General features: G+C 46.0%; 1 pseudogene; it reads right to left on the bottom strand.

Moving 5' to 3' along the window:
* Positions 1-2,094: 2,094 nt before the first annotated feature.
* Positions 2,095-11,688, bottom strand: part of LOC119324495 — a 20,954-nt pseudogene continuing 11,360 nt past the window's right edge.

Below are 11,688 nucleotides of genomic sequence, written 5' to 3'. Positions count from 1 at the left end.
TCTTCGGTTCATCTCAGAATGTGCCTTTCACGAAGAGGCCACTCCGGAACCTTTCTGCACAACATAATAGGAAGCTTCTTCGGTTCATCTCAGAATGTGCCTTTCACGAAGAGGTCACTCCCGATGCATGTGTTTGTGCGACAGAATATGGGGCTGCAATTCGACCGTGAGTCGGATCAGAGCTACCAGGAGAAGAGGATACGGATTGTAAGCAATTTCTTTTAGATTTTTTTGTGCCCTCTTCCTAATTGTTGTGCAAGTGTACGTCGTCGAAAAATTCTAATGATGAATCTCTTTGTGAGAAATACAGAGCGGAGCAGTCATGAGAACAAATATTGCCATTCAACAACATACAAATAAGGTTTACACCAGGAAAATATTTGAGCAATTTGATGAGAACCTTTTTGAGGGTCGGGCTTACCAGGTCGAGGAAATTGAGAAGAAGTACATTGCAAGACACAACGATGTCGAGAAACGCCAGAAGTGGAGCGTGATTGATTACGAGGTGACCATGTCGGACGATGGCGAGTGGTTCGAGTGTGAATGCGGGCAATTCACCCTCATGGGGATGCTTTGTTACCATGCTTTGAAGGTATTTTTTATCTCAATATTGCTCATTCCTCTGCTATCCGCGAAAAGTCATATTTTGATTTCCAATGTTTCAGGTGATGGACTATGTTGGCGTGAAGGAGATGCCAAAGCGGCACATCCTCAAGAGATGGACGAAAGATGCTAGGGATATCCTGCCCCGGCATCTTGCTCACTTCAAAACAGACCAGGCCGTGAACAAATCTTTCTGGTAACTGGGATGCACTTGCTGGACTGTCTGCTCCGAGCAAGAAATGTGGTGCCGGGCGACCATGCTTCAGTAGGAAGAAGGCACCATATGAAGGACTGATTAAAAGGACAAAGTTCTGCAGCATTTGCAAATTGCCAGGACATGAGAAGACTACCTGCCCTGACAGGGGTGCCAAAACCTACAACCTGCAAGAACTGTGGCATCGCCGGACACCGTCGCACTTCGTGCACCAGGCCGCTGTTCGCTGATGCTTCTTAATAACTTGGAGAAACATGTATGATAACTCTAAATTTTAAGTTTTGAGGATTTTCTAGTGTGTGATTTATGCATGGACCCCCACGCTTGTTCCTCCCCGAGTGTAAACTGCTGTATTTTTAACTATGCTGAAATGTGTGGAGTTATAATATTTGGTTTCTGTACCTTTTAAGTCATTTGAGACAAATGTGATTTTTCCAATTTGCACCTACTGATGTCTGGATGACAAATAGTTTTTCTAGTCACCGAGCATGACTGAAAACTGGCCGGGGTGATGTCCCTGTGCGTCACTGAAATTGGCTTGGATGATGCCCCCGAGCATGACTAAAACTCGTGCCCCGAGCATGACTAAAACTCGTTTGTGGGTGCCAGTTTGTTGTTGCAGTGTACATCTACAGTCAACTACTCCATGACATGTGTGCTTGCATTTTGTCGACCACTGGATCGCTCGTGTGCGCCAAATGTATTCAAATTCGTAAGCTGCTGGCAACCAGGCCTATGAGGCCGAGGCAGCAGAGTAGACGTCAAGCCGGGACGGTTCAGGTAGGCCCATAAAAATGGCTGATCCATCCGACCTCCTCCTGTACCGGTGCCACAGGGTTGCTGGGTTGCATAATAAATGAGGCGGTCCCATCTTGAAATACATCTACAATACCCAGCATTCTAATGACCAGAATACGGGTGAACACGAGGATCCCAAGAACAGCATGTGGATGAGATAACGGGCTCAGCTGTGCTCATGATCAGAAACGAATTTTCCCTTCCTTCAAAGCCTAAAACCTCAGTGTAGAAACCATGGATGGGCTTCTTCTGCCTCCGTGAGCTCACATGGGATTCAAACATCCCAATCCTGTTTCTCTGTGGTTTCTATAAGAAAAACTCTAGAGGATAAAGCATAAATCTATTCAATGTAAACTATAACAGGTGAGTTCTTGTTGGATGCTTCGAAATGAATAAAACGCAATTGCACAGAGGGTGTTTAGGAGATCCGAGATCAGGAGAATCATGGCAATCCATGAACTGATGGAGCGTGATGTGTCGCCAACTGACATGCTATCCAGGAAGGGAATACCCACGGAGGTACTTAGAATCGACTCCTGACTCGCGGCACAACGCAACCCTGCCAGTTCGTGCAATCTGCAAAATGCATGGCCAAGGAGGGTAAAGGATCGACTACAAATAACCATTCGAAAATTTGCAGTTGCTAAACTACAATTTGCATTGGCCTAGTAAGTACTCCCTCTGTAAAGAAATATAAGAGCGTTTAGATCACTAAAGTAGTGATCTAAACACTCTTATATTTCATTACGGAGGGAGTACTCCACAATCAAGGAATAACTAATCCACTGATGAACACAAATTATGGATACTATGGAGCATTTGCAAAGTGAGCTCAAGAGCTTAAAAAAAGTAACCTTCAGTACGAACCTCACAGATGCCGTAGGGCTCAAGCAACCTTTGTAATGCAACCATTTTATCAAGATCTCCGGTAAGCTGCATGCCAGTAAGGTTATTGTTTGTTAAGACAAATTATTGATGCCACTAAATTTAGTCCTTGCGGGACTCTTTTACAAGATTCAAGAAATGCAGGAAAATGGAAAGGGTAGGATCGCAATGTCCGGCCTTATTGAATTGTAGGATTAAATACGACAAAATCCCAACGAAAGGGTGTTTGATTACGCCATAGGAAAAACAAAGAAATCATTGCATGAGCTTTGATTTAATGAAAATGTTTCTATGAAATAGCGGCAAGTGAATTCTTATGAGATATTTATATAAATACAGTTTATGTCAAATTTCGTTGTTCAAATGGATTACATTTATGTCAGACATACGATTTGCCGGTATAGCCATACATACATGACACTGAAACAATCTATAAACGCCCACATTGTCGCATGTCTCTATTATCCTACTTAAATCAATATGAATAAGCACTAACATATATTTCAAAATAGCAGCAGATCTATACTGAAATTTTTATCAGCTAGTTGACAGCTACACAGATAATGCTCCAAGTAAAGGCTGTATCTGATTAATGTTCATATTTCTGCTGTCTACAATCAACATGTCTAGATTGAATTAAGAAAATGCTTAGATTAAACCGACTGATTTATCTACCAACAAAAGAATATAAAGTCCTAAATCTAGTAGTTGGACGGACCCAAGAGGGTAAAGTAATTATTACCTGAAGAGTTATTGTGTGGCCTGATACATCAACCGTTTTGGCCCTGAAAACATCCTCAGCAATATCCAGGATATCCCTGCGAGCTGAGGTGTTCCCAGCGACCTTTATGATCATTAACTCTCTAGCCGCAAATGGTAAATGTGTAAGATCTTGAACCTGAGAAACCAAGATGAATTTGAGTTAACCTTACAAATGCAACAACAATCATAGAAACCACACATTTATAAGTTGACCTCATAAACATCGATGAGCTTGTAAAGTTGTTGTACTAGCTTGGCGATAGATTCATCATTTCCAGGAACGACAGTGGTGATGCGAGAAGTGCCCATTTTTTCAGCTGGGCCAACAGCAAGACTCTGTCAAAGTAATGGATACAACTTTTAAGCATTTACTGCAACCATGTAACCTGCAATGATCTAACTGAGGCAACATAAGATATATAAGCAGAAAACGAACCTGAATATTGTAGCCCCTCCGGGCAAAGACACCCGGTACGACATTAAGAACTCCAGGGGAATCATTCACAAGGATCGACAAAGTATGTGAACAAAACCCTGTAGGCTAAAGAAAGAAAAGTATGCCAGTTATTTTCCAAATGGGTATTAAAATTGCAATCGTAGTTCAATGCAAACAAATTTTAACAATTTTAGTGTTCAAGTACACTTCAGGGCTCTTGCCATTAATTTTCAGCAACACAGCAGCTCTAGTGAAAGAAGAATGCAAGAACTTACATCACTGTCAGTCATGGCACCCCAATGAGCATCAAGAATTTGATTCATCGAGAGAAGCTTTCGTAAGATTCCACTGGATAAACATCGCCCTAGTAATAAGAACATAAGATTATATAAAAATTCATACAGCTGCTGTTGCAAATTGAAGCAAAAAATATTTGCAATAAAATTGTTCACACAAACATAGGCAAGGTCATTTCTAACCAGTGTTTGTGAAATTGTGGTTATTCTATAAGATAGCCAACTTCTTACTACTTTCAAATCAAGACTAACAATTCGACATAATGCGGGTATTGGGAATGATACAACAATTTAAATAATGCACCAACTTCTGCTTTTGTCCTAAACTGATAGGCATAAATAGATAAATCTAGCTAACCACATCAGTATTCACTGCATATAAGGTGCACTTGCAAGGATCAATATTGGCAAATTATTTACAGAAACTATTTTGCCCTTACAAACTCAGATTGAAAGAAAAAAGAACAGCAAGAAATAATCAACAAGATCAATTCAGTAAAGAACAATTCTTATTATAAAGAATAGAAGAAGTAAATTATGCGTGTTGATTTTCATTGAATACATAAAAAGAATTCACACAACACAGTAAACCAGGTCAAAATAAATGGAGACAGTGTTGTTGCAGTGCTGAAAAAAAAGATAAATACATGCTACAAGAATTATATGAATGATAAGAATTATCATTCCTTACCTGGGATGATTCCTCAGAATCCCCACTGGTTGTCTTTGCAGTGCTTAGTGTAGATTTCAAAGGCATTTTTACTTCAAGATCAGGATAGGAAGCTACGGAGAACCTCCAAAAAGGAGCGGTTTGTCCCATTTTCTCACGCCTCAAAGCTATCTGTTACATTAGTAAGGCCCATTAGATATAGTCAAGAAGAAAGCAGGATATGGTATTAATCTTTGAGGAAAGTATCGTTTTCCCCCTGAAATCCTCTCTGATGGATCAATTCCCCCCTCAACTCTAATACCGGATCAATCAGCCCCTCAAATCTCTAAAACCGGACCAATTCCCCCCTAAAGTGGTTTTGAACTTGATTTTGAGTGGTTTCGACCCAGACCGCGTACCCGCTCTGCTCTCCTTTGTTTCGTCTCGCTTCAGGTGGTGCCAGTCAGCATCGTCGAGTACGCGCTCCAGGGCTCCGCCTCCTCCCCGCGCGACGCCTCCACTGACTCATCCTTGTCCTCCTCCACCTCTAGCTGCTAGGCCGGGAATGAGAAGAGGATGAACTGGAGCTCCTTCGACATCGGCGAGTACCATGTGGCCGTCGCGCAGTGGTGCCGGGGCGAACGCGGCCACGCAGACTGGCGAGAGACGCCGTCGGCACCGGGGCCCAGAGACGTCTCCGCCACAAGAGCCTACGACGGAGCTCGAAGACGACGAGATCACGTTGCCGCCATCCTCCAGCAGCCCCGACACGCTGGAGACGCTCATCGAGAACGACGCCTGCGTGGTTGCCGCCTCGAACACCGTCGCCGCTCGCCGGGAGGAAGAGAATGCGGGCCTGGTGCAGCAGAGCGTGATCACGGGCGGCCGGATGAGCGCGTCGACGGTGCTGATGCAGTTCGTCTCCTGCGCTGGCCAAGCGGGACGCCGGTCAGTGCGGTGCGAGGCACACAGAGCGGTTCCCGCACTGGGCAGTCGGACTTGAGCAGGAGCATGGCATCAGATGGCTTCTCGGGAAGCATCGGCGTCCGTGTAGGCATGGAGTGGGAGTACTTCTGCGGCAGCCTGGTCGAGACCATGAAGACGGCAAGCGGCGAGCATGCCGGCCATGGAGGCGAGCTGGGCGCACTGAAGACGCGAAGTGCACGGCCATAACCGAGAGAAGTGCACGATCTGGGTCAAAACCACTCAAAATCAAGTCCAAAACCACTTTAGGGGGGAATTGATCCGGTTTTAGAGATTTGAGGGGTTGATTGATCCGGTATTAGAGTTGAGGGGGAAATTGATCCATCAGAGAGGATTTCGGGGGGAAAACGATACTTTCCTCTTAATCTTTCTAAGGAGTATAACCTTGCCAGTTCTGGCAACTTCCTTGATCCCGAATTTGCTCAGGTTCCTCTGTACAGCAGCAATTTTTCCAGGATCGCCAGTTACCTTTGGCATGACTCAAAACAGAGAGCATACTTTACTTTAATAAACTACATACAAGTGATAGTGTAATTTATCTGCAAGATACGAAACATCACGGATTTTACCTCAACAGTTAGTGTATGGTCTGAAAGATCAACCACTTTAGCTCTGAAAATGTCAACCAAACCCATCACCTGCATGTATGAGTATTAAAATAAGCAAAGAATACCCAAACTGTACTTCCATTACCTCTCGGACTGAAATATGTAAATTGAGCATCACATGCACACAGATTAAGGCCCCGTTCGGTATGAAGGCTAGTAAAACGAAGGAATATAAAACCGCACAGGAATAGCATTGGCCGTACACTTCAGTCCTGCGGTTCCGCAGAACAGAGGAATAAGAAAAGAATCGCTGTTCGGAACGTAGGAAAACTAGCAGGAGAAATCAACACACGTTGGCCCCAGCTAACGATTTTTATATGTGTGAAAAATACAGCCCGGTGCTTCCAGCTTGCACAAATCACCTATTCTGACCGTAAGTGGGTCCCAGGTAGGGGTTGAAGCAGCCTTTTGCTTCCCGGCGCCTCGGGACTGTGCAAAAACAAGAGCTCCGGGCAGATGTTATTTTTCCTTTGAAAACTGTGGGTGGAGGACACTTTCCAGAGGATGGCCTGGCAGCGATTCCTCCATTCCGAACACTGTGAAGGAAAAGTTTACACTACTAGGGAAAAGCCTATACACAGAATCTTAGCAGCAGCGCGGTTCAAAAAGGAGCGCTGCTGCTAACTAGTAGTAGCGCGTGTTCTGTAAACTCGCTGCTGCTAAGGATTTAGCAGTAGCGCGGTCGGCCTAAAACGCGCTGCTACAAATATCGACCGGCGGTGTTCCCCTAACTCTAAGTAGCAGTAGCGCGGTCGCAATAACCGCGCTACTGCTAAGTATGTAGTAGTAGCGCGCTTTTCCCGAGATCGCTGCTGGTAAATTTCAAATTGCCACACTTTTTTGTCCCAGTTAGCAGTAGCGCCGCATCCCAAAGCGCGCTGCTGCTAAATTCTTAGCAGCAGCGCATTTTAGGTCCTGCGCTACTGCTAACCCGCACCAACCCAACACTACCTTTCCCCACCCGTCCCTCCCCTCCCCCTCCTCTTTTCCCTTCCCCCTACCTCCCCCTCCTCTCTTCCCTTCCCCTCCCTCCACCACATGCTCCCACTCTCACTCTTCTTCTTCTCCTCAATACTTCTCCCCCATTACTCTCTCTCTTCTATCCACCTTTCTCTCTCTTCATTACTCCTACATAACTACACCACCTCCATTAATGCATCTCCTTTTTCTTTTTCCTTCCCCCTCCACTAGTTGAAGTTGTCTCCTCCCAAATTAGGTAGCTAGGTAGATGTAGGATTTAGTTAAGTGACCTATTTGCCCCCTAACTAGATCTATCCTTGTGAAGAAGAGCTTTGTGCACTTTTGATCTCCCTACAACATCATCTCCACCGTGTGCTCGATCTCGATCGAGATAGAGGTGATGAAAATTTCATGCTTTTGCAAAATGGAAATATGTTTATGTGTGTGTGATATGTTTGTGGAAATTGTGTGTGTGGCATGAGTTGACGCCGCCAAATTGTGCTTTTGAGTTGCCTATGTTTTGCCGAAATGTCGATTTATTTCCGTTTCGGCGAATTCCGGGCAAACTCTAGATCCATATATGTCCTATTTTTAGGGAAGGTCATGCCAAATTTTTTTATGACTTTGATGCATGCATGCATTTTTATAATCAATTTGTTTATTATTACCGTGCAGAGTTGACGATGGTCAGTGGAACGATGGTGGACAAGTGGTTGCGGTCGGCGGTGCAGGACATGAAAGAAAATAACCGGACAGAGGTTTTATGTCCGTGTCGAAAATGCAAAGGAATAGTTTGGCTCGACCCCCATGACGATGGTCGTGTCGAAGCGCACCTGCTCATGACTGGTTTCATGGATGGCTATACTCGGTGGATAATTGAAGATGAGGATGACGATGTTGAGGATGCCGACGGGGCAGGCAATGATGACACGGGGCAAGACGAAGAGATGATCGATAATGGCGGCGGGGAAGAGGCCGGACATGGCGGAGGAGAAGGGGCCAGACATGGCGGCGGAGAGAACAACATGGACTCCACGCAGCAGAGTTCGTCGGTACTAAGTTCAGTTGTGCGGAACCCTCATGTTCAAGCATTGCTTCGCAAGGAGACGAGTACTGAGAGAGCTGCTTCTAGAGAGGAGGCTAAGCTGGAGCAACTAGTGGTAGACTCGAACACTCCATTGTATGATGGTTGCAATCCTGAGGTGACCCGCTTGAGTTTCACGCTCCAACTCCTGAAGACGAAGGCTAAAAACAAATGGACCGACACTAGCCTCGATGAGCATCTCAAGTACCTAAAGGATGTTCTTCCCGCGGGTAATCTATGTCCTACTAGTGTTGATGAGGCTAAGAAGATCGTGTGCCCTCTTGATCTGCCACACGTTAGATACCATGCATGCATCAACGATTGCATAATTTATCGGAAGGAGCACGCGGAAAAAACAAGCTGTCCAGTGTGCAATGCTTCTCGATACAAGAAGGCCGGGAAGAAATGTCCCCAGAAAGTTGTATGGTACTTACCGATCACTCCTCGTCTCCAGAGGTATTTTGTAGATCCCAAGGAAGCAAAGCTAATGCGCTGGCACGCGGAGAGGAAGAAGCCCGACGATGGAGATGATCCGAAGCTGAGACACGTGAAGGATGGAAGCCAGTGGAGAGCGTTAAACAGCTTCTATCGGTATTAAACCGGCTACTTCAAGAGAAGTTAGACACGTTATGGAAAACACCGGCCAAGACATGGGACGCCAGCAAAGGTGAGTATTTCAACATGAGAGTCGCGCTGATCACGACAGTGCAGGACTATCTCGGTTACGGATATGTGGCAGGCCAGGTGTGCCATGGATATTGCGGATGCACGCGGTGCATGGATGATACAACGTCTCAGCAGCTAACGTCAAGGAAAGATGGCGGGTCTGGGAAAATCGTGTACATGGGGCATCGAAGATGGCTTGAACAGGACGACCCGTGGAGAAACCGTGGAGATCTATTCAATGGTCACGCTGAGCATTGAGGACCTCCATGTAAGCGGAGCGGTGCCGAAATCGATGAGCTGTTGAAAAACTGGAAGGAGTGCCCCGCGCCGGGAAAGACGATGAGAAAGGCGCCGGAGCCGCTGCTGAAGGTATGGAAGACGAGGTCTGTGTTCTGGGACTTGGAGTACTGGCACAAACTCGATACACCTCATTGCCTTGATCAAATGCATATCTGTAAGAATGTCCTTGAGAGCTTGCTCGCAACACTGATGAACATGCCGGATAAGACCAAGGATGGGCCGAAGGCAAGAAAAGACTTGCAAGATTTGAAAATCAGGGAAGATCTGCACATGCCGCCCCGTAAAATGTCAGACGAGACAGAGATGGAGACAGAGGCACGGGAGAAGAAGGGCAAGAAAATAAAGAAAGAGGATTATTGCCCCCCTTCTTACTTCACCTTAAGTCAGGCTGAGATCAATCAATTCTTTAAGTGCCTTACCGGAGTCAAAGTTAGTTCCGGTTACTATGGCAAGATAAGCAGATATTTAGACACGGACAAGAAAAGGTTCAGCGGGATGAAGTCTCATGACTGTCATGTGATGATGATGCAGATACTACCTGTTGCCCTTAGAGGGATAATGGACAAGCACGTCCGTGACACGCTTATTGGTCTCTGCAACTTTTTCGACATCATCTCTCGAAAGTCGATCAGTGTGAAGCAGCTCCAAAGGCTACAGGAAGAGATCGTTGTGATACTGAATGAGCTTGAGATGTACTTCCCGCCCGCGTTCTTCGACGTGATGGTGCATCTGTGTGTCCATATTGTGGATGACATAATAGACCTGGGGCCGTCATTCCTGCACAACATGATGCCGTTTGAGAGGATGAATGGGATCATCAAAGGATTCGTTCGTAACATGTCCCGTCCGTATGGAAGCATCGTCCAGGGCTATTTGGCACAAGAGTGCATCTCTTTCTATGAGAATTTTCTATATGGCGCAGACCAGCCGCCTGGTGTTAGTGTTGGTTTGCCCGTTAACAAGCACGATGGGAGGCTCGAAGGAGATGGTCACTGCAACGGTCGCAGGGAACTGCACGTGGCATACTCAGATCGATGCAGCGACTTTGACAGAGCAAACTTGGTAGTGCTACAACACCTAGACGAGGTAGATCCTTTCGTGGCACTGCACAAAGAAATTATCGCAAAGTAGTATTGTGACCGGGGGTATGCAGGACGGACGCCGAAGTTACTAGAGAGCACAACTCCACTTTCCTGCATTGGTTCAAAGAGCATATTATTGCTAATCCCCCGGAGGAGGGCTCTAAGGACGGATTGCTCATATACGCCTTAGTACATGGCCCCTCGCCCAACCTCGTAACCTATCAGGCATATGATATCGACGGATACACGTTCTACACGGAGGCAAAAGATATGGACAGTGATGATCAGAACTCAGGGGTGACGATGGAATGCATGACCGGCAGCGACAACGGCACAACTGAACGATTTTATGGAAGGGTCGAGGAGATCTGGGAGCTTGACTACTCTGGACTGCACAACACGATGATGTTCCGTGTCAGATGGGCTAAGAATGTCGAAAGAGAAAGCCGGATGTTCACTACCATGACTATACCCGACGCCAAGAGCGCTACCGTGAACACTATCGCAAAAAACGAGCCATGGGTACACGCTAAGCACGTGACACAATGCTTCTTCATAATTGACCCGTGCAATCCCAGCCGTGTTGTCGTGAGGAGAGGCAAAAGGAACATCATTGGAATGGATGGAGTTGCCAACGAGGAAGACTATGATCAGTACGGCAACCCAATGAGGGAAGATGACGATGATGATGAAGTATACGTCAAAAGAAGAATCAATACTACATTACCTAAGAAAAATCGTACTCCATGGAAAAGGCAAAATCACAATGAGGGGTTCAATTATTCTTCGACGAACAAGAAGGGAAAGAAGCTGACTCAAAAACGAAAACGTCAGCACTGAGGAAACGTATGTTATGGGTCCAATGATGTGTAATATATATATGTTCCTATTTTGTATACACACTTAGCCATTATTATGCATGGGTCCAATGATGTGTAATATATATGTTCCTATTTTGCATACATATTTAACCGTCAAATGATGCAATATATATCGCCCTCCCTTCGTTCACTGCCCTCGGGAAATAAAAGTGGGATAAAGTAAAGGAAAATAAAAAGAAAAACTAGCAGTAGCGACGGTAGTAGCAGCGCGTTTTGGATAAACCGCTGCAGCTACTGAATTTAGTAGTAGCGCATTTCTCCTAAACCGCTGCAGCTACTGATGTTAGTAGCAGCGTGTTTTGACATAACGCGCTACTGCTACGTCCACTTAACCCAAAATTCTCACTCGTCCTGCTTCATCCCGCCATTTCCCCCCAAATCCCCACTCTCTCTCCCCCGTCGCACCGCCGCGCCCGACCCGGCCCCGGCGCTAGCCCCCGACCCCGGCGCTCGCCCCCGTCCAGGCCCTCGACCCCGACC

The sequence above is a fragment of the Triticum dicoccoides genome, chromosome 6B (assembly GCF_002162155.2).
Source record: "Triticum dicoccoides isolate Atlit2015 ecotype Zavitan chromosome 6B, WEW_v2.0, whole genome shotgun sequence".
In the NCBI taxonomy this organism is placed as follows: Eukaryota; Viridiplantae; Streptophyta; class Magnoliopsida; order Poales; family Poaceae; genus Triticum; species Triticum dicoccoides.
Note: the sequence above shows the minus strand (reverse complement) of the source record. Positions and strands in the feature narration are given on the sequence as shown.